This window comes from Macaca mulatta, chromosome 10 (genome assembly GCF_049350105.2).
Source record: "Macaca mulatta isolate MMU2019108-1 chromosome 10, T2T-MMU8v2.0, whole genome shotgun sequence".
Classification (NCBI taxonomy): domain Eukaryota; kingdom Metazoa; phylum Chordata; class Mammalia; order Primates; family Cercopithecidae; genus Macaca; species Macaca mulatta.
The window spans coordinates 49758870-49780498 of NC_133415.1; positions in this window are offsets into that span (position 1 = coordinate 49758870).

A 21629-nucleotide genomic window follows, 5' to 3' on the forward strand; every position below is an offset into this window, starting at 1 on the left:
TTTCATCTGAGGATATTTCCTTTTTCACCATAGCCCTCTATGGGCTTCCAAATATCACTTTGCCAATTCCACGAGAACTGTCTTAGCGAAAGGCTTCTTGAGGGGAAACTGTAACTCTGTGAGTTGATTTCACAGAACACAAAGAAGTTTCTCAGAAAGCTTCTTTCTCTTTGTAATCGGACGATATTTCCTTTGGCCCTATAGTCTTCAAAGGGATCCGAAATATCTGTTCACAGATTTCACAGAAATAAGGCTAGCAAGGCGATCCAGGAAATACAGATGTAACTCTGTGAACTGAATTAACAGAACACTAAGCAGTTTCTCAGAAAGCTTCTTTCCAGATTTTATCTGAGGATATTTCCTTTTTCACCATAGCCCTCTATGGGCTTCCAAATATCACTTTGCCAATTCCACAAGAACTGTCTTAGCGAAAGGCTTCTTGAGGGGAAAGCTGTAACTCTGTGAGATGTTTTCACAGAACGCAAAGAAGTTTCTCAGAAAGCTTCCTTCTCTTTGTTATCGGAGGATATTTCCTTTGGCCCAATAGTCTTCAAGGGGATACGAAATATCTGTTCTCAGATTCCACAGAAATAAGACAAGCAAAGAGATCCACGAAATACACATGTAACTCTGTCAGATGAATTAACAGAACACAAAGCAGTTTCTCAGAAAGCTTCTTTCCAGATTTCATCTGAGGATATTTCCTTTTTCACCATAGCCCTCTATGGGCTTCCAAATATCACTTTGCCAATTCCACAAGAACTGTCTTAGCGAAAGGCTTCTTGAGGGGAAAGCTGTAACTCTGTGTGATGATTTCACAGAACACAAAGAAGTTTCTCTGAAAGCATCTTTCTCTTTGTTATCGGAGGATATTTCCTTTGGCCCTATAATCTTCAAAGGGATCCGAAATATCTGTTCTCAGATTCCACAGAAATAAGGCTAGCAAAGAGATCCACGAAATACAGATGTAACTCTGTGAGATGAATTAACAGAACACCAAGCAGTTTCTCAGAAAGCTTGTTTCCAGATTTCATCTGAGGATATTTCCTTTTTCACCATAGCCCTGTATGGGCTTCCAAATATCACTTTGCCAATTCCACAAGAACTGTCTTAGCCAAAGGCTTCTTGAGGGGAAAGCTGTAACTCTGTGAGATGATTTCAAAGAACGCAAAGAAGTTTCTCAGAAAGCTTCCTTCTCTTTGTTATCGGAGGATATTTCCTTTGGCCCTATAGTCTTCAAAGGGATCCGAAATACCTGTTTTCAGATTCCACAGAAATAAGGCTAGCAAAGAGATCCAAGAAATACAGATGTAACTCTGTGAGATGAATTAAGAGAACACCAAGCAGTTTCTCAGAATCTTGTTTCCAGATTTCATCTGAGGATATTTCCTTTTTCACCTTAGCCCTCTATGGGCTTCCAAATATCACTTTGCCAATTCCACAAGAACTGTCTTAGCGAAAGGCTTCTTGAGGGGAAACTGTAACTCTGTGAGTTGATTTCACAGAACACAAAGAAGTTTCTCAGAAAGCTTCTTTCTCTTTGTAATCGGACGATATTTCCTTTGGCCCTATAGTCTTCAAAGGGATCCGAAATATCTGTTCACAGATTTCACAGAAATAAGGCTAGCAAGGCGATCCACGAAATACAGATGTAACTCTGTGAACTGAATTAACAGAACACTAAGCAGTTTCTCAGAAAGCTTCTTTCCAGATTTTATCTGAGGATATTTCCTTTTTCACCGTAGCCCTCTATGGGCTTCCAAATATCACTTTGCCAATTCCACAAGAACTGTCTTAGCGAAAGGCTTCTTGAGGGGAAAGCTGTAACTCTGTGAGATGTTTTCACAGAACGCAAAGAAGTTTCTCAGAAAGCTTCCTTCTCTTTGTTATCGGAGGATATTTCCTTTGGCCCAATAGTCTTCAAGGGGATACGAAATATCTGTTCTCAGATTCCACAGAAATAAGACAAGCAAAGAGATCCACGAAATACACATGTAACTCTGTCAGATGAATTAACAGAACACAAAGCAGTTTCTCAGAAAGCTTCTTTCCAGATTTCATCTGAGGATATTTCCTTTTTCACCATAGCCCTCTATGGGCTTCCAAATATCACTTTGCCAATTCCACGAGAACTGTCTTAGCGAAAGGCTTCTTGAGGGGAAAGCTGTAAATCTGTGAGATGATTTCATAGAACGCAAAGAAATTTCTCAGAAAGCTTCCTTCTCTTTGTTATCGTAGGACATTTCCTTTGGCCCTATAGTCTTCAAAGGGATCCGAAATATCTGTTCTCAGATTCCACAGAAATAAGGCTAGCAAAGAGATCCAAGAAATACAGATGTAACTCTTTGAGATGAATTAAGAGAACACCAAGCAGTTTCTCAGAAAGCTTGTTTCCAGATTTCATCTGAGGATATTTCCTTTTTCACCATAGCCCTCAATGGGCTTCTAAATATCACTTTGCCAATTCCACAAGAAGTGTCTTAGCGAAAGGCTTCATGAGTTGAAAGCTGTAACTCTGTGAGATGATTTCACAGAACACAAAGAAGTTTCTCAGAAAGCTTCTTTTTCTTTGTTATCAGAGGATACTTCCTTTTGCCCTATAGTCTTCAAAGGTATCCGAAATATCTGTTCTCAGATTACACAGAAATAAGGTTAGCAAAGAGATCCACGAAATACAGATGTAACTCTGTGAGATGAATTAACAGACCACCAAGCAGTTTCTCAGAAAGCTTGTTTCCAGATTTCATCTGAGGATATTTCCTTTTTCACCATAGCCCTCTATGGGCTTCCAAATATCACTTTGCCAATTCCACAAGAACTGTCTTAGGGAAAGGCTTCTTGAGGGGAAACCTGTAACTCTGTGAGATGATTTCACAGAACACAAAGAAGTTTCTGAGAAAGCTTCTTTCTCTTTTTTATCGGAGGATATTTCCTTTGGCCCTATAGTCTTCAAAGGGATCTGAAATATCTGTTCTCATATTCCACAGAAATAAGGCTAGCAAAGAGATCCAAGAAATACAGATGTAACTCTGTGAGATGAATTAAGAGAACACCAAGCAGTTTCTCAGAAAGCTTGTTTCCAGATTTCATCTGAGGATAATTTCTTTTTCACCATAGCCCTCTATGGGCTTCCAAATATCACTTTGCCAATTCCACAAGAACTGTCTTAGCGAAAGGTTTCTTGAGGGGAAAGCTGTAACTCTGTGACATGTTTTCACAGAACGCAAAGAAATTTCTCAGAAAGCATCCTTCTCTTTGCTATCAGAGGATATTTCCTTTGGCCCAACAGTCTTCAAGGGGATCCGAAATATCTGTTCTCAGATTCCACAGAAATAAGGCTAGCAAAGAGATCCACGAAATACAGATGTAACTCAGTGTGATGAATTAACAGAACACCAAGCCGTATCTCAGAAAGCTTGTTTCCAGATTTCATTTGAGGATATTTCCTTTTTCACCATAGCCCTCTATGGGCTTCCAAATATCACTTTGCCAATTCCAAAAGAAGTGTCTTAGCGAAAGACTTCTTGAGGGGAAAGCTGTAACTCTGTGAGATGATTTCACAGAACAGAGAGAAGTTTCTCAGAAAGCTTCTTTCTCTTTGTTATCGGAGGATAATTCCTTTGGCCCTATAGTCTTCAAAGGGATCCGAAATATCTGTTCACAGATTTCACAGAAATAAGGCTAGCAAGGCGATCCAGGAAATACAGATGTAACTCTGTGAACTGAATTAACAGAACACTAAGCAGTTTCTCAGAAAGCTTCTTTCCAGATTTTATCTGAGGATATTTCCTTTTTCACCATAGCCCTCTATGGGCTTCCAAATATCACTTTGCCAATTCCACAAGAACTGTCTTAGCGAAAGGCTTCTTGAGGGGAAAGCTGTAACTCTGTGAGATGTTTTCACAGAACGCAAAGAAGTTTCTCAGAAAGCTTCCTTCTCTTTGTTATCGGAGGATATTTCCTTTGGCCCAATAGTCTTCAAGGGGATACGAAATATCTGTTCTCAGATTCCACAGAAATAAGACAAGCAAAGAGATCCACGAAATACACATGTAACTCTGTCAGATGAATTAACAGAACACAAAGCAGTTTCTCAGAAAGCTTCTTTCCAGATTTCATCTGAGGATATTTCCTTTTTCACCATAGCCCTCTATGGGCTTCCAAATATCACTTTGCCAATTACACAAGAAGTGTCTTAGCTAAAGGCTTCTTGAGGGGAAAGCTGTAACTCTGTGAGATGATTTCACAGAACACAAAGAAGTTTCTCAGAAAGCTTCTTTTTCCTTGTTATCAGAGGATACTTCCTTTTGCCCTATAGTCTTCGAAGGTATCCGAAATATCTGTTCTCAGATTACACAGAAATAAGGCTAGCAAAGAGATCCACGAAATACAGATGTAACTCTGTGAGATGAATTAACAGACCACCAAGCAGTTTCTCAGAAAGCTTGTTTCCAGATTTCATCTGAGGATATTTCCTTTTTCACCATAGCCCTCTATGGGCTTCCAAATATCACTTTGCCAATTCCACAAGAAGTGTCTTAGCGAAAGGCTTCTTGAGGGGAAAGCTGTAACTCTGTGAGATGATTTCACAGAACGCAAAGAAGTTTCTCAGAAAGCTTCCTTCTCTTTGTTATCGGAGGATATTTCCTTTGGCCCTACAGTCTTCAAAGGGATCCGAAATATCTTTTCTCAGATTCCACAGAAATAAGGCTAGCAAAGAGATCCACGAAATACAGATGTAACTCTGTGAGATGAATTAACAGAACACTAAGCAGTTTCTCAGAACGCTGCTTTCCAGATTTCATCTGAGGATATTTCCTTTTTCACCATAGCCCTCTATGGGCTTCCAAATATCACTTTGCCAATTCCACAAGAACTGTCTTAGCGAAAGGCTTCTTGAGGGGAAACTGTAACTCTGTGAGTTGATTTCACAGAACACAAAGAAGTTTCTCAGAAAGCTTCTTTCTCTTTGTAATCGGACGATATTTCCTTTGGCCCTATAGTCTTAAAAGGGATCCGAAATATCTGTTCTCAGATTTCACAGAAATAAGGCTAGCAAAGAGATCCACGAAATACAGATGTAACTCTGTGAGCTGAATTAACAGAACACTAAGCAGTTTCTCAGAAAGCTTCTTTCCAGATGTTATCTGAGGATATTTCCTTTTTCACCATAGCCCTCTATGGGCTTCCAAATATCACTTTGCCAATTCCACAAGAACTGTCTTAGCGAAAGGCTTCTTGAGGGGAAAGCTGTAACTCTGTGAGATGTTTTCACAGAACGCAAAGAAGTTTCTCAGAAATCTTCCTTCTCTTTGTTATCGGAGGATATTTCCTTTGGCCCAATAGTCTTCAAGGGGATACGAAATATCTGTTCTCAGATTCCACAGAAAAAAGACTAGCAAAGACATCCACGAAATACACATGTAAGTCTGTGAGATGAATTAACAGAACACAAAGCAGTTTCTCAGAAAGCTTCTTTCCAGATTTCATCACAGGATATTTCCTTTTTCACCATAGCCCTCTAAGGGCTTCCAAATATCACTTTGCCAATTCCACAAGAACTGTCTTAGCGAAAGGCTTCTTGAGGGGAAAGCTGTAACTCTGTGAGATGATTTCACAGAACACAAAGAAGTTTCTCTGAAAGCATCTTTCTCTTTGTTATCGGAGGATATTTCCTTTGGCCCTATAATCTTCAAAGGGATCCGAATTATCTGTTCTCAGATTCCACAGAAATAAGGCTAGCAAAGAGATCCACGAAATGCAGATGTAACTCTGTGAGATGAATTAAAAGAACACTAAGCAGTTTCTCAGAAAGCTTCTTTCCTGATTTCATCTGAGGATATTTCCTTTTTCACCATAGCCCTATATGGGCTTCCAAATATTACTTTGCCAATTCCACAAGAAGTGTCTTAGCGAAAGGCTTCTTGAGGGGAAAGCTGTAACTCTGTGAGTTGATTTCAGAGAACACAAAGAAGTTTCTCAGACAGCTTCTTTCTCTTTGTAATCGGACGATATTTCCTTTGGCCCTATAGTCTTGAAAGGGATCCGAAATATCTGTTCTCAGATTCCACAGAAATAAGGCTAGCAAAGAGATCCACGAAATACAGATGTAACTCTGTGAGATGAATTAAGAGAACACCAAGCAGTTTCTCACAAAGCTTGTTTCCAGATTTCATGTGAGGATATTTCCTTTTTCACCATAGCTCTCTATGGGCTTCCAAATATCACTTTGCCAATTCCACAAGAAGTGTCTTAGCGAAAGGCTTCTTGAGGGGAAAGCTGTAACTCAGTGAGTTGATTTCACAGAATACAAAGAAGTTTCTCAGACAGCTTCTTTCTCTTTGTAATCCGACGATATTTCCTTTGGCTCTATAGTCTTCAAAAGGATCCGAAATATCTGTTCTCAGATTCCACAGAAATAAGGCTAGCAAAGAGATCCACGAAATACAGATGTAACTCTGTGAGATGAATTAACAGAACACCAAGCAGTTTCTCAGAAAGCTTGTTTCCAGATTTCATCTGAGGATATTTCCTTTTTCACCATAGACCTCTATGGGCTTCCAAATATCACTTTGCCAATTCCACAAGAACTGTCTTAGCGAAAGGCTTCTTGTGGGGAAAGCTGTAACTCTGTGAGATGATTTCACAGAACGCCAAGAAGTTTCTCAGAAAGCTTCCTTCTCTTTGTTATCGGAGGATATTTCCTTTGGCCCTATAGTCTTCAAAGCGATCCGATATACCTGTTCTCAGATTCCACAGAAATAAGGCTAGCAAAGAGATCCAAGAAATACAGATGTAACTCTGTGAGATGAATTAAGAGAACACCAAGCAGTTTCTCAGGAAGCTTGTTTCCAGATTTCATCTGAGGATATTTCCTTTTTCACCATAGCCCTCTATGGGCTTCCAAATATCACTTTGCCAATTCCACAAGAACTGTCTTAGCGAAAGGCTACTTGATGGGAAAGCTGTAACTCTGTGAGATGATTTCACAGAACGCAAAGAAGTTTCTCAGAAAGCTTCCTTCTCTTTGTTATCGGAGGATATTTCCTTTGGCCCTACAGTCTTCAAAGGGATCCGAAATATCTGTTCTCAGATTCCACAGAAATAAGGCTAGCAAAGAGATCCACGAAATACACATGTAACTCTGTGAGATGAATTAACAGAACACTAAGCAGTTTCTCAGAAAGCTTCTTTCCAGATTTCATCTGAGGATATTTACTTTTTCACCATAGCTCTCTATGGGCTTCCAAATATCACTTTGCCAATTCAACAAGAACTGTCTTAGCGAAAGGCTTCTTGAGGGGAAAGCTGTAACTCTGTGAGATGATTTCACAGAACACAAAGAAGTTTCTGAGAAAGCTTCTTTCTCTTCTTTATCGGAGGATAATTCCTTTGGCCCTATAGTCTTCAAATGGATCCAACATATCTGTTCTCAGATTACACAGAAATAAGGCTAGCAAAGAGATCCACGAAATACAGATGTAACTCTGTGAGATGAATTAACAGAACACCAAGAAGTTTCTCAGAAAGCTTTTTCCAGATTTCATCTGATGATATTTCCTCTTTCACCATAGCCCTCTATGGGCTTCCAAATATCACTTTGCCAATTCCACAAGAACTGTCTTAGCGAAGGCCTTCTTGAGGGGAAGGCAGTAACTCTGTGAGATGTTTTCACAGAACGCAAAGAAATTTCTCAGAAATCTTCCTTCTCTTTGTTATCGGAGGATATTTCCTTTGGCCCAATAGTCTTCAAGGGGATCCGAAATATCTGTTCTCAGATTCCACAGAAATAAGGCTAGCAAAGAGATCCACGAAATACAGACGTAACTCTGTGAGATGAATTAACAGAACACCAAGCAGTTGCTCAGAAAGCTTCTCTCCTGATTTCATCTGAGGATATTTCCTTTTTCACCCTAGCCCTCTATGGGCTTCCAAATATCACTTTGCCAATTCCACAAGAAGTGTCTTAGCGAAAGGCTTCTTGAGGGGAAAGCTGTAACTCTGTGAGTTGATTTCACAGAACACAAAGAAGTTTCTCAGACAGCTTCTTTCTCTTTGTAATCGGACGATATTTCCTTTGTCCCTACAGTCTTCAAAGGGATCCGAAATATCTGTTCTCAGATTCCACAGAAATAAGGCTAGCAAAGAGATCCACGAAATACAGATGTAACACTGTGAGATGAATTAAAAGAACACCAAGCAGTTTCTCACAAAGCTTCTTTCCAGATTTCATCTGAGGATATTTCCTTTTTCACCATAGCCCTCTATGGGCTTCCAAATATCACTTTGCCAATTCCACAAGAACTGTCTTAGCGAAAGGCTTCTTGAGGGGAAAGCTGTAACTCTCTGAGATGATTTCACAGAACACAAAGAAGTTTCTCAGAAAGCTTCTTTCTCTTTGTTATCGGAGGATAATTCCTTTGGCCCTATAGTCTTCAAAGGGATCCAAAATATCTGTTCTCAGATCCACAGAAATAAGGCTAGCAAAGAGATCCACGAAATACAGATGTAACTCTGTGAGATGAATTAACAGAACACCAAGAAGTTTCTCAGAAAGCTTTTTCCAGATTTCATCTGAGGATATTTCCTTTTTCAACATAGACCTCTATGGGCTTCCAAATATCACTTTGCCAATTCAAAAAGAACTGTTTTAGCGAAAGGCTTCCTGAGGGGAAAGCTGTAACTCTGTGAGATGATTTCACAGAACGCAAAGAAGTTTCTCAGAAAGCTTCCTTCTCTTTGTTATCGGAGGATATTTCCTTTGGCCCTATAGTCTTCAAAGGGATCTGAAATATCGGTACTCAGATTCCACAGAAATAAGGCTAGAAAAGAGATCCACGAAATACAGATGTAATTCTGTGAGATTAATTAACAGAACACTAAGCAGTTTCTCAGAAAGCTTCCTTCCAGATTTCATCTGAGGATATTTCCTTTTTCACCATAGCCCCCTATGGGCTTCCAAATATCACTTTGCCAATTCCAAAAGAACTGTCTTAGTGAAAGGCTTCTTGAGGGGAAAGCTGTAACTCTGTGTGATGATTTCACAGAACGCAAAGAAGCTTCTCAGAAATCTTCCTTCTCTTTGTTATCGGAAGATATTTCTTTTGGCCCTATAGTCTTCAAATGGATCCGAAATATCTGTTCTCAGATTACACAGAAATAAGGCTAGCAAAGAGATCCACGAAATACAGATGTAACTCTGTGAGATGAATTAACAGAACACTAAGCAGTTTCTCAGAAAGCTTCTTTCCAGATTTCATCTGAGGATATTTACTTTTTCACCATAGCTCTCTATGGGCTTCCAAATATCACTTTGCCAATTCCACAAGAACTCTCTTAGCGAAAGGCTTCTTGAGGGGAAAGCTGTAACTCTGTGAGATGATTTCACAGAACACAAAGAAGTTTCTGAGAAAGCTTCTTTCTCTTCTTTATCGGAGGATAATTCCTTTGGCCCTATAGTCTTCAAATGGATCCAAAATATCTGTTCTCAGATTACACAGAAATAAGGCTAGCAAAGAGATCCACGAAATACAGATGTAACTCTGTGAGATGAATTAACAGAACACCAAGAAGTTTCTCAGAAAGCTTTTTCCAGATTTCATCTGATGATATTTCCTCTTTCACCATAGCCCTCTATGGGCTTCCAAATATCACTTTGCCAATTCCACAAGAACTGTCTTAGCGAAGGCCTTCTTGAGGGGAAGGCAGTAACTCTGTGAGATGTTTTCACAGAACGCAAAGAAATTTCTCAGAAATCTTCCTTCTCTTTGTTATCGGAGGATATTTCCTTTGGCCCAATAGTCTTCAAGGGGATCCGAAATATCTGTTCTCAGATTCCACAGAAATAAGGCTAGCAAAGAGATCCACGAAATACAGACGTAACTCTGTGAGATGAATTAACAGAACACCAAGCAGTTGCTCAGAAAGCTTCTCTCCTGATTTCATCTGAGGATATTTCCTTTTTCACCCTAGCCCTCTATGGGCTTCCAAATATCACTTTGCCAATTCCACAAGAAGTGTCTTAGCGAAAGGCTTCTTGAGGGGAAAGCTGTAACTCTGTGAGTTGATTTCACAGAACACAAAGAAGTTTCTCAGACAGCTTCTTTCTCTTTGTAATCGGACGATATTTCCTTTGTCCCTACAGTCTTCAAAGGGATCCGAAATATCTGTTCTCAGATTCCACAGAAATAAGGCTAGCAAAGAGATCCACGAAATACAGATGTAACACTGTGAGATGAATTAAAAGAACACCAAGCAGTTTCTCACAAAGCTTCTTTCCAGATTTCATCTGAGGATATTTCCTTTTTCACCATAGCCCTCTATGGGCTTCCAAATATCACTTTGCCAATTCCACAAGAACTGTCTTAGCGAAAGGCTTCTTGAGGGGAAAGCTGTAACTCTCTGAGATGATTTCACAGAACACAAAGAAGTTTCTCAGAAAGCTTCTTTCTCTTTGTTATCGGAGGATAATTCCTTTGGCCCTATAGTCTTCAAAGGGATCCAAAATATCTGTTCTCAGATCCACAGAAATAAGGCTAGCAAAGAGATCCACGAAATACAGATGTAACTCTGTGAGATGAATTAACAGAACACCAAGAAGTTTCTCAGAAAGCTTTTTCCAGATTTCATCTGAGGATATTTCCTTTTTCAACATAGACCTCTATGGGCTTCCAAATATCACTTTGCCAATTCAAAAAGAACTGTTTTAGCGAAAGGCTTCCTGAGGGGAAAGCTGTAACTCTGTGAGATGATTTCACAGAATGCAAAGAAGTTTCTCAGAAAGCTTCCTTCTCTTTGTTATCGGAGGATATTTCCTTTGGCCCTATAGTCTTCAAAGGGATCTGAAATATCGGTACTCAGATTCCACAGAAATAAGGCTAGAAAAGAGATCCACGAAATACAGATGTAATTCTGTGAGATTAATTAACAGAACACTAAGCAGTTTCTCAGAAAGCTTCCTTCCAGATTTCATCTGAGGATATTTCCTTTTTCACCATAGCCCTCTATGGGCTTCCAAATATCACTTTGCCAATTCCAAAAGAACTGTCTTAGTGAAAGGCTTCTTGAGGGGAAAGCTGTAACTCTGTGTGATGATTTCACAGAACGCAAAGAAGCTTCTCAGAAATCTTCCTTCTCTTTGTTATCGGAAGATATTTCCTTTGGCCCTATAGTCTTCAAATGGATCCGAAATATCTGTTCTCAGATTCCACAGAAATAAGGCTAGCAAAGAGATCCACGAAATACAGATGTAACTCTGTGAGATGAATTAACAGAACACTAAGCAGTTTCTCAGAAAGCTTCTTTCCAGATTTCATCTGAGGATATTTCCTTTTTCACCATAGCCCTCTATGGGCTTCCAAATATCACTTTGCCAATTCCACAAGAACTGTCTTAGCGAAAGGCTTCTTGAGGGAAAAACTGTAACTCTGTGAGTTGATTTCACAGAACACAAAGTAGTTTCTCAGAAAGCTTCTTTCTCTTTGTAATCGGACGATATTTACTTTGGCCCTATAGTCTTCAAAGGGATCCGAAATATCTGTTCTCAGATTCCACAGAAATAAGGCTAGCAAAGAGATCCACGAAATACAGATGTAACTCTGTGAGATGAATTAACAGAACACTAAGGAGTTTCTCAGAAAGCTTCTTTCCATATTTCATCTGAGGATATTTCCTTTTCCCCATAGCCCTCTATGGGCTTCCAAATATCACTTTGCCAATTCCACAAGAAGTGTCTTAGCGAAAGGCTTCTTGAGGGGAAAGCTGTAACTCTGTGAGATGATTTCACAGAACACAAAGAAGTTTCTCAGAAATCTTCTTTTTCTTTGTTATCAGAGGATACTTCCTTTTGCCCTATAGTCTTCAAAGGTATCCGAAATATCTGTTCTCAGATTACACAGAAATAAGGCTAGCAAAGAGATCCACGAAATACAGATGTAACTCTGTGAGATGAATTAACAGACCACCAAGCAGTTTCTCAGAAAGCTTCTTTCCAGATTTCATCTGAGGATATTTCCTTTTTCACCATAGCCCTCTATGGGCTTCCAAATATCACTTTGCCAATTCCACAAGAACTGTCTTAGCGAAAGGCTTCTTTAGGGGAAAGCTGCAACTCTGTGAGATGATTTCACAGAACTCAAAGAAGTTTCTTAGAAAGCTTCCTTCTCTTTGTTATCGGAGGATATTTCCTTTGGCCCTATAGTCTTCAAAGGGATCTGAAATATCTGTTCTCTGATTCCACAGAAATAAGGCTACCAAAGAGATCCACGAAATACAGATGTAACTCTGTGAGACGAATTAACAGAACACCAAGCAGTTTCTCAGAAAGCTTCTTTCCAGATTTCATCTGAGGATATTTCCTTTTTCACCATAGCCCTCTATGGGCTTCCAAATATCACTTTGCCAATTCCACAAGAACTGTCTTAGCGAAAGGCTTCTTGAGGGGAAAGCTGTAACTCTGTGAGATGATTTCACAGAACACAAAGAAGTTTCTCAGAAAGTTTCTTTCTCTTTTTTATCGGAGGATATTTCCTTTTGCCCTATAGTCTTCAAAGGGATCTGAAATATCTGTTCTCAGATTCCACAGAAATAAGGCTAGTAAAGAGATCAACGAAATACAGATGTAACTCTGTGAGATGAATTAAGAGAACACCAAGCAGTTTCTCAGAAATCTTGTTTCCAGATTTCATCTGAGGATATTTTCTTTTTCACCATAGTCCTCTATGGGCTTCCAAATATGACTTTGCCAATTCCAGAAGAACTGTCTTAGCGAAAGGCTTCTTGAGGGGAAGGCTGTAACTCTGTGAGGTGTTTTCACAGAACGCAAAGAAATTTCTCAGAAAGCTTCCTTCTCTTTGTTATCGGAGGATATTTCCTTTGGCCCAATAGTCTTCAAGGGGATCCGAAATATCTGTTCTCAGATTCCACAGAAATAAGGCTAGCAAAGAGATCCAAGAAATACAGATGTAACTCTGTGAGATGAATTAACAGAACACTAAGCAGTTTCTCAGAAAGCTTCTTTCCAGATTTCATCAGAGGATATTTTCTTTTTCACCATAGCCCTCTATGGGCTTCCAAATATCACGTTGCCAATTCCACAAGAACTGTCTTAGCGAAAGGCTTCTTGAGGGGAAAGCTGTAACTCTGTGAGATGATTTCACAGAACACAAAGAAGTTTCTCTGAAAGCATCTTTCTCTTTGTTATCGGAGGATATTTCCTTTGGCCCTATAATCTTCAAAGGGATTGGAAATATCTCTTCTCAGATTCCACAGAAATAAGGCTAGCAAAGAGATCCACGAAATGCAGATGTAACTCTGTGAGATGAATTAACAGAACACTAAGCAGTTTCTCAGAAAGCTTGTTTCCAGATTTCATCTGAGGATATTTCCTTTTTCACCATAGCCCTCTATGGGCTTCCAAATATCACTTTGCCAATTCCACAAGAACTGTCTTAGCGAAAGGCTTCTTTAGGGGAAAGCTGTAACTCTGTGAGATGATTTCACAGAACGCAAAGAAGTTTCTTAGAAAGCTTCCTTTTCTTTGTTATCGGAGGATATTTCCATTGGCCCTATAGTCTTCAAAGGGATCCGAAATATCTGTTCTCAGATTCCACAGAAATAAGGCTAGCAAAGAGATCCACGAAATACAGATGTAACTCTGTGAGATGAATTAACAGAACACTAATCAGTTTCTCAGAAAGCTTCTTTCCAGATTTCATCTGAGGATATTTCCTTTTTCACCATAGCCCTCTATGGGCTTCCAAATATCACTTTGCCAATTCCACAAGAACTGTCTTAGCGAAAGGCTTCTTGAGGGGAAAGCTGTAACTCTGTGAGATGATTTCACAGAACACAAAGAAGTTTCTGAGAAAGCTTCTTTCTCTTTTTTATCAGAGGATATTTCCTTTGGCCCTATAGTCTTCAAAGGGATCTGAAATATCTGTTCTCATATTCCACAGAAATAAGGCTAGCAAAGAGATCCACGAAATACAGATGTAACTCTGTGAGATGAATTAAGAGAACACCAAGCAGTTTCTCAGAAAGCTTGTTTCCAGATTTCATCTGAGGATAATTTCTTTTTCACCATAGCCCTCTATGGGCTTCCAAATATCACTTTGCCAATTCCACAAGAACTGTCTTAGCGAAAGGTTTCTTGAGGGGAAAGCTGTAACTCTGTGAGATGTTTTCACAGAACGCAAAGAAATTTCTCAGAAAGCTTCCTTCTCTTTGTTATCAGAGGATATTTCCTTTGGCCCAACAGTCTTCAAGGGGATCCGAAATATCTGTTCTCAGATTCCACAGAAATAAGGCTAGCAAAGAGATCCACGAAATACAGATGTAACTCTGTGTGATGAATTAACAGAACACCAAGCAGTTTCTCAGAAAGCTTGTTTCCAGATTTCATCTGAGGATATTTCCTTTTTCACCATAGCCCTCTGTGGGCTTCCAAATATCACTTTGCCAATTCCACAAGAAGTGTCTTAGCGAAAGGCTTCTTGAGGGGAAAGCTGTAACTCTGTGAGATGATTTCACATAACAGAGAGAAGTTTCTCAGAAAGCTTCTTTCTCTTTGTTATCGGAGGATAATTCCTTTGGCCCTATAGTCTTCAAAGGGATCCGAAATATCTGTTCTCAGATTCCACAGAAATAAGGCTAGCAAAGAGATCCAAGAAATACAGATGTAACTCTATGAGATGAGTTAAGAGAACACCAAGCAGTTTCTCAGAAATCTTCTTTCCAGATTTCATCTGAGGATATTTCCTTTTTCACCATAGCCCTCAATGGGCTTCCAAATATCACTTTGCCAATTCCACAAGAAGTGTCTTACCGAAAGGCTTCTTGAGGGGAAAGCTGTAACTCTGTGAGATGATTTCACAGAACACAAAGAAGTTTCTCAGTAAGCTTCTTTTTCTTTGTTATCAGAGGATACTTCCTTTTGCCCTATAGTCTTCAAAGGTATCCGAAATATCTGTTCTCAGATTACACAGAAATAAGGCTAGCAAAGAGATCCACGAAATACGGATGTAACTCTGTGAGATGAATTAACAGACCACCAAGCAGTTTCTCAGAAAGCTTGTTTCCAGATTTCATCTAAGGATATTTCCTTTTTCACCATAGCCCTCTATGGGCTTCCAAATATCACTTTGCCAATTCCACAAGAACTCTCTTAGCGAAAGGCTTCTTGAGGGGAAAGCTGTAACTCTGTGAGATGATTTAACAGAAGGCAAAGAAGTTTCTTAGAAAGCTTCCTTCTCTTTGTTATCAGACGATATTTCCTTTGGCCCTATAGTCTTCAAAGGGATCCGAAATATCTATTCTCAGATTCCACAGAAATAAGGCTAGCAAAGAGATCCACGAAATACAGATGTAACTCTGTGAGATGAATTAACTGAACACTAAGCAGTTTCTCAGAAAGCTTCTTTCCAGGTTTCATCTGAGGATATTTCCTTTTTCACCATAGCCCTCTATGGGCTTCCAAATATCACTTTGCCAATTCCACAAGAACTGTCTTAGCGAAAGGCTTCTTGAGGGGAAAGCTGTAACTCTGTGAGATGATTTCACAGAACACAAAGAAGTTTCTGAGAAAGCTTCTTTCTCTTTTTTATCGGAGGATATTTCCTTTGGCCCTATAGTCTTCAAAGGGATCTGAAATATCTGTTCTCATATTCCACAGAAATAAGGCTAGCAAAGAGATCAACGAAATACAGATGTAACTCTGTGAGATGAATTAAGAGAACACCAAGCAGTTTCTCAGAAAGCTTGTTTCCAGATTTCATCTGAGGATACTTCCTTTTTCACCATAGCCCTCTGTGGGCTTCCAAATATCACTTTGCTAATTCCACAAGAAGTGTCTTAGCGAAAGGCTTCTTGAGGGGAAAGCTGTAACTCTGTGAGATGATTTCACATAACAGAGAGAAGTTTCTCAGAAAGCTTCTTTCTCTTTGTTATCGGAGGATAATTCCTTTGGCCCTATAGTCTTCAAAGGGATCCGAAATATCTGTTTTCAGATTCCACAGAAATAAGGCTAGCAAAGAGATCCACGAAATACAGATGTAACACTGTGAGTTGAATTAGCAGAACACCAAGCAGTTTCCCAGAAAGCTTGTTTCCAGATTTCATCTGAGGATATTTCCTTTTTCACCATAGCCCTCAATGGGCTTCCAAATATCACTTTGCCAATTCCACAAGAACTGTCTTAGCGAAAGGCTTCTTGAGGGGAAAGCTGTAACTCTGTGAGATGATTTCACAGAACACAAAGAAGTTTCTCAGAAAGCTTCTTTTTCTTTGTTATCAGAGGATACTTCCTTTTGCCCTATAGTCTTCAAAGGTATCCGAAATATCTGTCCTCAGATTACACAGAAATAAGGCTAGCAAAGAGATCCACGAAATACGGATGTAACTCTGTGAGATGAATTAACAGACCACCAAGCAGTTTCTCAGAAAGCTTGTTTCCAGATTTCATCTAAGGATATTTCCTTTTTCACCATAGCCCTCTATGGGCTTCCAAATATCACTTTGCCAATTCCACAAGAACTGTCTTAGCGAAAGGCTTCTTGAGGGGAAAGCTGTAACTCTGTGAGATGATTTAACAGAACGCAAAGAAGTTTCTTAGAAAGCTTCCTTCTCTTTGTTATCGGACGATATTTCCTTTGGCCCTATAGCCTTCAAAGGGATCCGAAATATCTATTCTCAGATTCCACAGAAATAAGGCTAGCAAAGAGATCCACGATATACAGATGTAACTCTGTGAGATGAATTAACTGAACACTAAGCAGTTTCTCAGAAAGCTTCTTTCCAGGTTTCATCTGAGGATATTTCCTTTTTCACCATAGCCCTCTATGGGCTTCCAAATATCACTTTGCCAATTCCACAAGAACTGTCTTAGCGAAAGGCTTCTTGAGGGGAAAGCTGTAACTCTGTGAGTTGATTTCACAGAACACAAAGAAGTTTCTCAGAAAGCTTCTTTCTCTTTGTAATCGGACGATATTTCCTTAGGCCCTATAGTCTTCAAAGGGATCCGAAATATCTGTTCTCAGATTTCACAGAAATAAGGCTAGCAAAGTGATCCACGAAATACAGATGTAACTCTGTGAGCTGAATTAACAGAACACTAAGCAGTTTCTCAGAAAGCTTCTTTCCAGATTTTATCTGAGGATATTTCCTTTTTCACCATAGCCCTCTATGGGCTTCCAAATATCACTTTGCCAATTCCACAAGAACTGTCTTAGCGAAAGGTTCTTGAGGGGAAAGCTGTAACTCTGTGAGATGTTTTCACAGAACGCAAAGAAGTTTCTCAGAAAGCTTCCTTCTCTTTGTTATCGGAGGATATTTCCTTTGGCCCAATAGTCTTCAAGGGGATACGAAATATCTGTTCTCAGATTCCACCTAAAAAAGACTAGCAAAGAGATACACGAAATACACATGTAACTCTGTGAGATGAATTAACAGAACACAAAGCAGTTTCTCAGAAAGCTTCTTTCCAGATTTCATCTGAGGATATTTCCTTTTTCACCATAGCCCTCTAAGGGCTTCCAAATATCACTTTGCCAATTCCACAAGAACTGTCTTAGCGAAAGGCTTCTTGAGGGGAAAGCTGTAACTCTGTGAGATGATTTCACAGAACACAAAGAAGTTTCTCTGAAAGCATCTTTCTCTTTGTTATCGGAGGATATTTCCTTTGGCCCTATAGTCTTCAAAGGGATCTGAAATATCTGTTCTCATATTCCACAGAAATAAGGCTAGTAAAGAGATCAACGAAATACAGATGTAACTCTGTGAGATGAATTAAGAGAACACCAAGCAGTTTCTCAGAAAGCTTGTTTCCAGATTTCATCTGAGGATATTTTCTTTTTCACCATAGCCCTCTATGGGCTTCCAAATATCACTTTGCCAATTCCACAAGAACTCTCTTAGCGAAAGGCTTCTTGAGGGGAAGGCTGTAACTCTGTGAGGTGTTTTCACAGAACGAAAAGAAATTTCTCAGAAAGCTTCCTTCTCTTTGTTATCGGAGGATATTTCCTTTGGCCCAATAGTCTTCAAGGGGATCCGAAATATCTGTTCTCAGATTCCACAGAAATAAGGCTAGCAAAGAGATCCACGAAATAGAGATGTAAATCTGTGAGATGAATTAACAGAACACTAAGCAGTTTCTCAGAAAGCTTCTTTCCAGATTTCATCAGAGGATATTTTCTTTTTCACCATAGCCCTCTATGGGCTTCCAAATATCACTTTGCCAATTCCACAAGAACTGTCTTAGCGAAAGGCTTCTTGAGGGGAAAGCTGTATCTCTGTGAGATGATTTCACAGAACACAAAGAAGTTTCTCTGAAAGCATCTTTCTCTTTGTTATCGGAGGATATTTCCTTTGGCCCTATAATCTTCAAAGGGATTGGAAATATCTGTTCTCAGATTCCACAGAAATAAGGCTAGCAAAGGGATCCACGAAATGCAGATGTAACTCTGTGAGATGAATTAACAGAACACTAAGCAGTTCTCAGAAAGCTTCTTTCCTGATTTCATCTGAGGATATTTCCTTTTTCAACATAGCCCTCTATGGGCTTCCAAATATCACTTTGCCAATTCCACAAGAAGTGTCTTAGCGAAAGGCTTCTTGAGGGGAAAGCTGTAACTCTGGGAGTTGATTTCACAGAACACAAAGAAGTTTCTCAGACAGCTTCTTTCTCTTTGTAATCGGACGATATTTCCTTTGGCCCTATACTCTTCAAAGGGATCCGAAATATCTGTTCTCAGATTCCACAGAAATAAGGCTAGCAAAGAGATCCACGAAATACAGATGTAACTCTGTGAGATGAATTAACAGAACACCAAGCAGTTTCTCAGAAAGCTTGTTTCCAGATTTCATCTGAGGATGTTTCCTTTTTCACCATAGCCCTCTATGGGCTTCCAAATATCACTTTGCCAATTCCACAAGAACTGTCTTAGCGAAAGGCTTCTTGAGGGGAAAGCTGTAAATCTGTGAGATGATTTCATAGAACGCAAAGAAATTTCTCAGAAAGCTTCCTTCTCTTTGTTATCGTAGGACATTTCCTTTGGCCCTATAGTCTTCAAAGGGATCCGAAATATCTGTTCTCAGATTCCACAGAAATAAGGCTAGCAAAGAGATCCAAGAAATACAGATGTAGCTCTGTGAGATGAATTAAGAGAACACCAAGCAGTTTCTCAGAAAGCTTGTTTCCAGATTTCATCTGAGGATATTTCCTTTTTCACCATAGCCCTCAATGGGCTTCTAAATATCACTTTGCCAATTCCACAAGAAGTGTCTTAGCGAAAGGCTTCATGAGTTGAAAGCTGTAACTCTGTGAGATGATTTCACAGAACACAAAGAAGTTTCTCAGAAAGCTTCTTTTTCTTTGTTATCAGAGGATACTTCCTTTTGCCCTATAGTCTTCAAAGGTATCCGAAATATCTGTTCTCAGATTACACAGAAATAAGGTTAGCAAAGTGATCCACGAAATACAGATGTAACTCTGTGAGATGAATTAACAGACCACCAAGCAGTTTCTCAGAAAGCTTGTTTCCAGATTTCATCTGAGGATATTTCCTTTTTCACCATAGCCCTTTATGGGCTTCCAAATATCACTTTGCCAATTCCACAAGAACTGTCTTAGCGAAAGGCTTCTTGAGGGGAAAGCTGTAACTCTCTGAGATGATTTCACAGAACGCAAAGAAGTTTCTGAGAAAGCTTCCTTCTCTTTGTTATCGGAGGATATTTCCTTTGGCCCTATAGTCTTCAAAGGGATCCGAAATATCTGTTCTCAGATTCCACAGAACTAAGGCTAGCAAAGAGATCCACGAAATGCAGATGTAACTCTGTGAGATGAATTAACAGAACACTAGGCAGTTTCTCAGAAAGCTTCTTTCCAGATTTCATCTGAGGATATTTCCTTTTTCACCATAGCCCTCTATGGGCTTCCAAATATCACTTTGCCAATTCCACAAGAACTGTCTTAGCGAAAGGCTTCTTGAGGGGAAACCTGTAACTCTGTGAGATGATTTCACAGAACACAAAGAAGTTTCTGAGAAAGCTTCTTTCTCTTTTTTATCGGAGGATATTTCCTTTGGCCCTATAGTCTTCAAAGGGATCTGAAATATCTGTTCTCATATTCCACAGAAATAAGGCTAGCAAAGAGATCCAAGAAATACAGATGTAACTCTGTGAGATGAATTAAGAGAACACCAAGCAGTTTCTCAGAAAGCTTGTTTCCAGATTTCATCTGAGGATAATTTCTTTTTCACCATAGCCCTCTATGGGCTTCCAAATATCACTTTGCCAATTCCAAAAGAACTGTCTTAGCGAAAGGTTTCTTGAGGGGAAAGCTGTAACTCTGTGAGATGTTTTCACAGAATGCAAAGAAATTTCTCAGAAAGCTTCCTTCTCTTTGCTATCAGAGGATATTTCCTTTGGCCCAACAGTCTTCAAGGGGATCCGAAATATCTGTTCTCAGATTCCACAGAAATAAGGCTAGCAAAGAGATCCACGAAATACAGATATAACTCAGTTTGATGAATTAACAGAACACCAAGCCGTATCTCAGAAAGCTTGTTTCCAGATTTCATTTGAGGATATTTCCTTTTTCACCATAGCCCTCTATGGGCTTCCAAATATCACTTTGCCAATTCCAAAAGAAGTGTCTTAGCGAAAGGCTTCTTGAGGGGAAAGCTGTAACTCTGTGAGTTGATTTCACAGAACAGAGAGAAGTTTCTCAGAAAGCTTCTTTCTCTTTGTTATCGGAGGATAATTCCTTTGGCCCTATAGTCTTCAAAGGGATCCGAAATATCTGTTCTCAGATTCCACAGAAATAAGGCTAGCAAAGAGATCCTCGAAATACAGATGTAACTCTGTGAGATGAATTAACAGAACACCAAGCAGTTTCTCAGAACGCTTCTTTCCAGATTTCATCTGAGGATATTTCCTTTTTCACCATAGCCCTCTATGGGCTTCCAAATATCACTTTGCCAATTCCACGAGAACTGTCTTAGCGAAAGGCTTCTTGAGGGGAAACTGTAACTCTGTGAGTTGATTTCACAGAACACAAAGAAGTTTCTCAGAAACTTCTTTCTCCTTGTAATCGGACGATATTTCCTTTGGCCCTATAGTCTTCAAAGGGATCCGAAATATCTGTTCACAGATTTCACAGAAATAAGGCTAGCAAGGCGATCCAGGAAATACAGATGTAACTCTGTGAACTGAATTAACAGAACACTAAGCAGTTTCTCAGAAAGCTTCTTTCCAGATTTTATCTGAGGATATTTCCTTTTTCACCATAGCCCTCTATGGGCTTCCAAATATCACTTTGCCAATTCCACAAGAACTGTCTTAGCGAAAGGCTTCTTGAGGGGAAAGCTGTAACTCTGTGAGATGTTTTCACAGAACGCAAAGAAGTTTCTCAGAAAGCTTCCTTCTCTTTGTTATCGGAGGATATTTCCTTTGGCCCAATAGTCTTCAAGGGGATACGAAATATCTGTTCTCAGATTCCACAGAAATAAGACAAGCAAAGAGATCCACGAAATACACATGTAACTCTGTCAGATGAATTAACAGAACACAAAGCAGTTTCTCAGAAAGCTTCTTTCCAGATTTCATCTGAGGATATTTCCTTTTTCACCATAGCC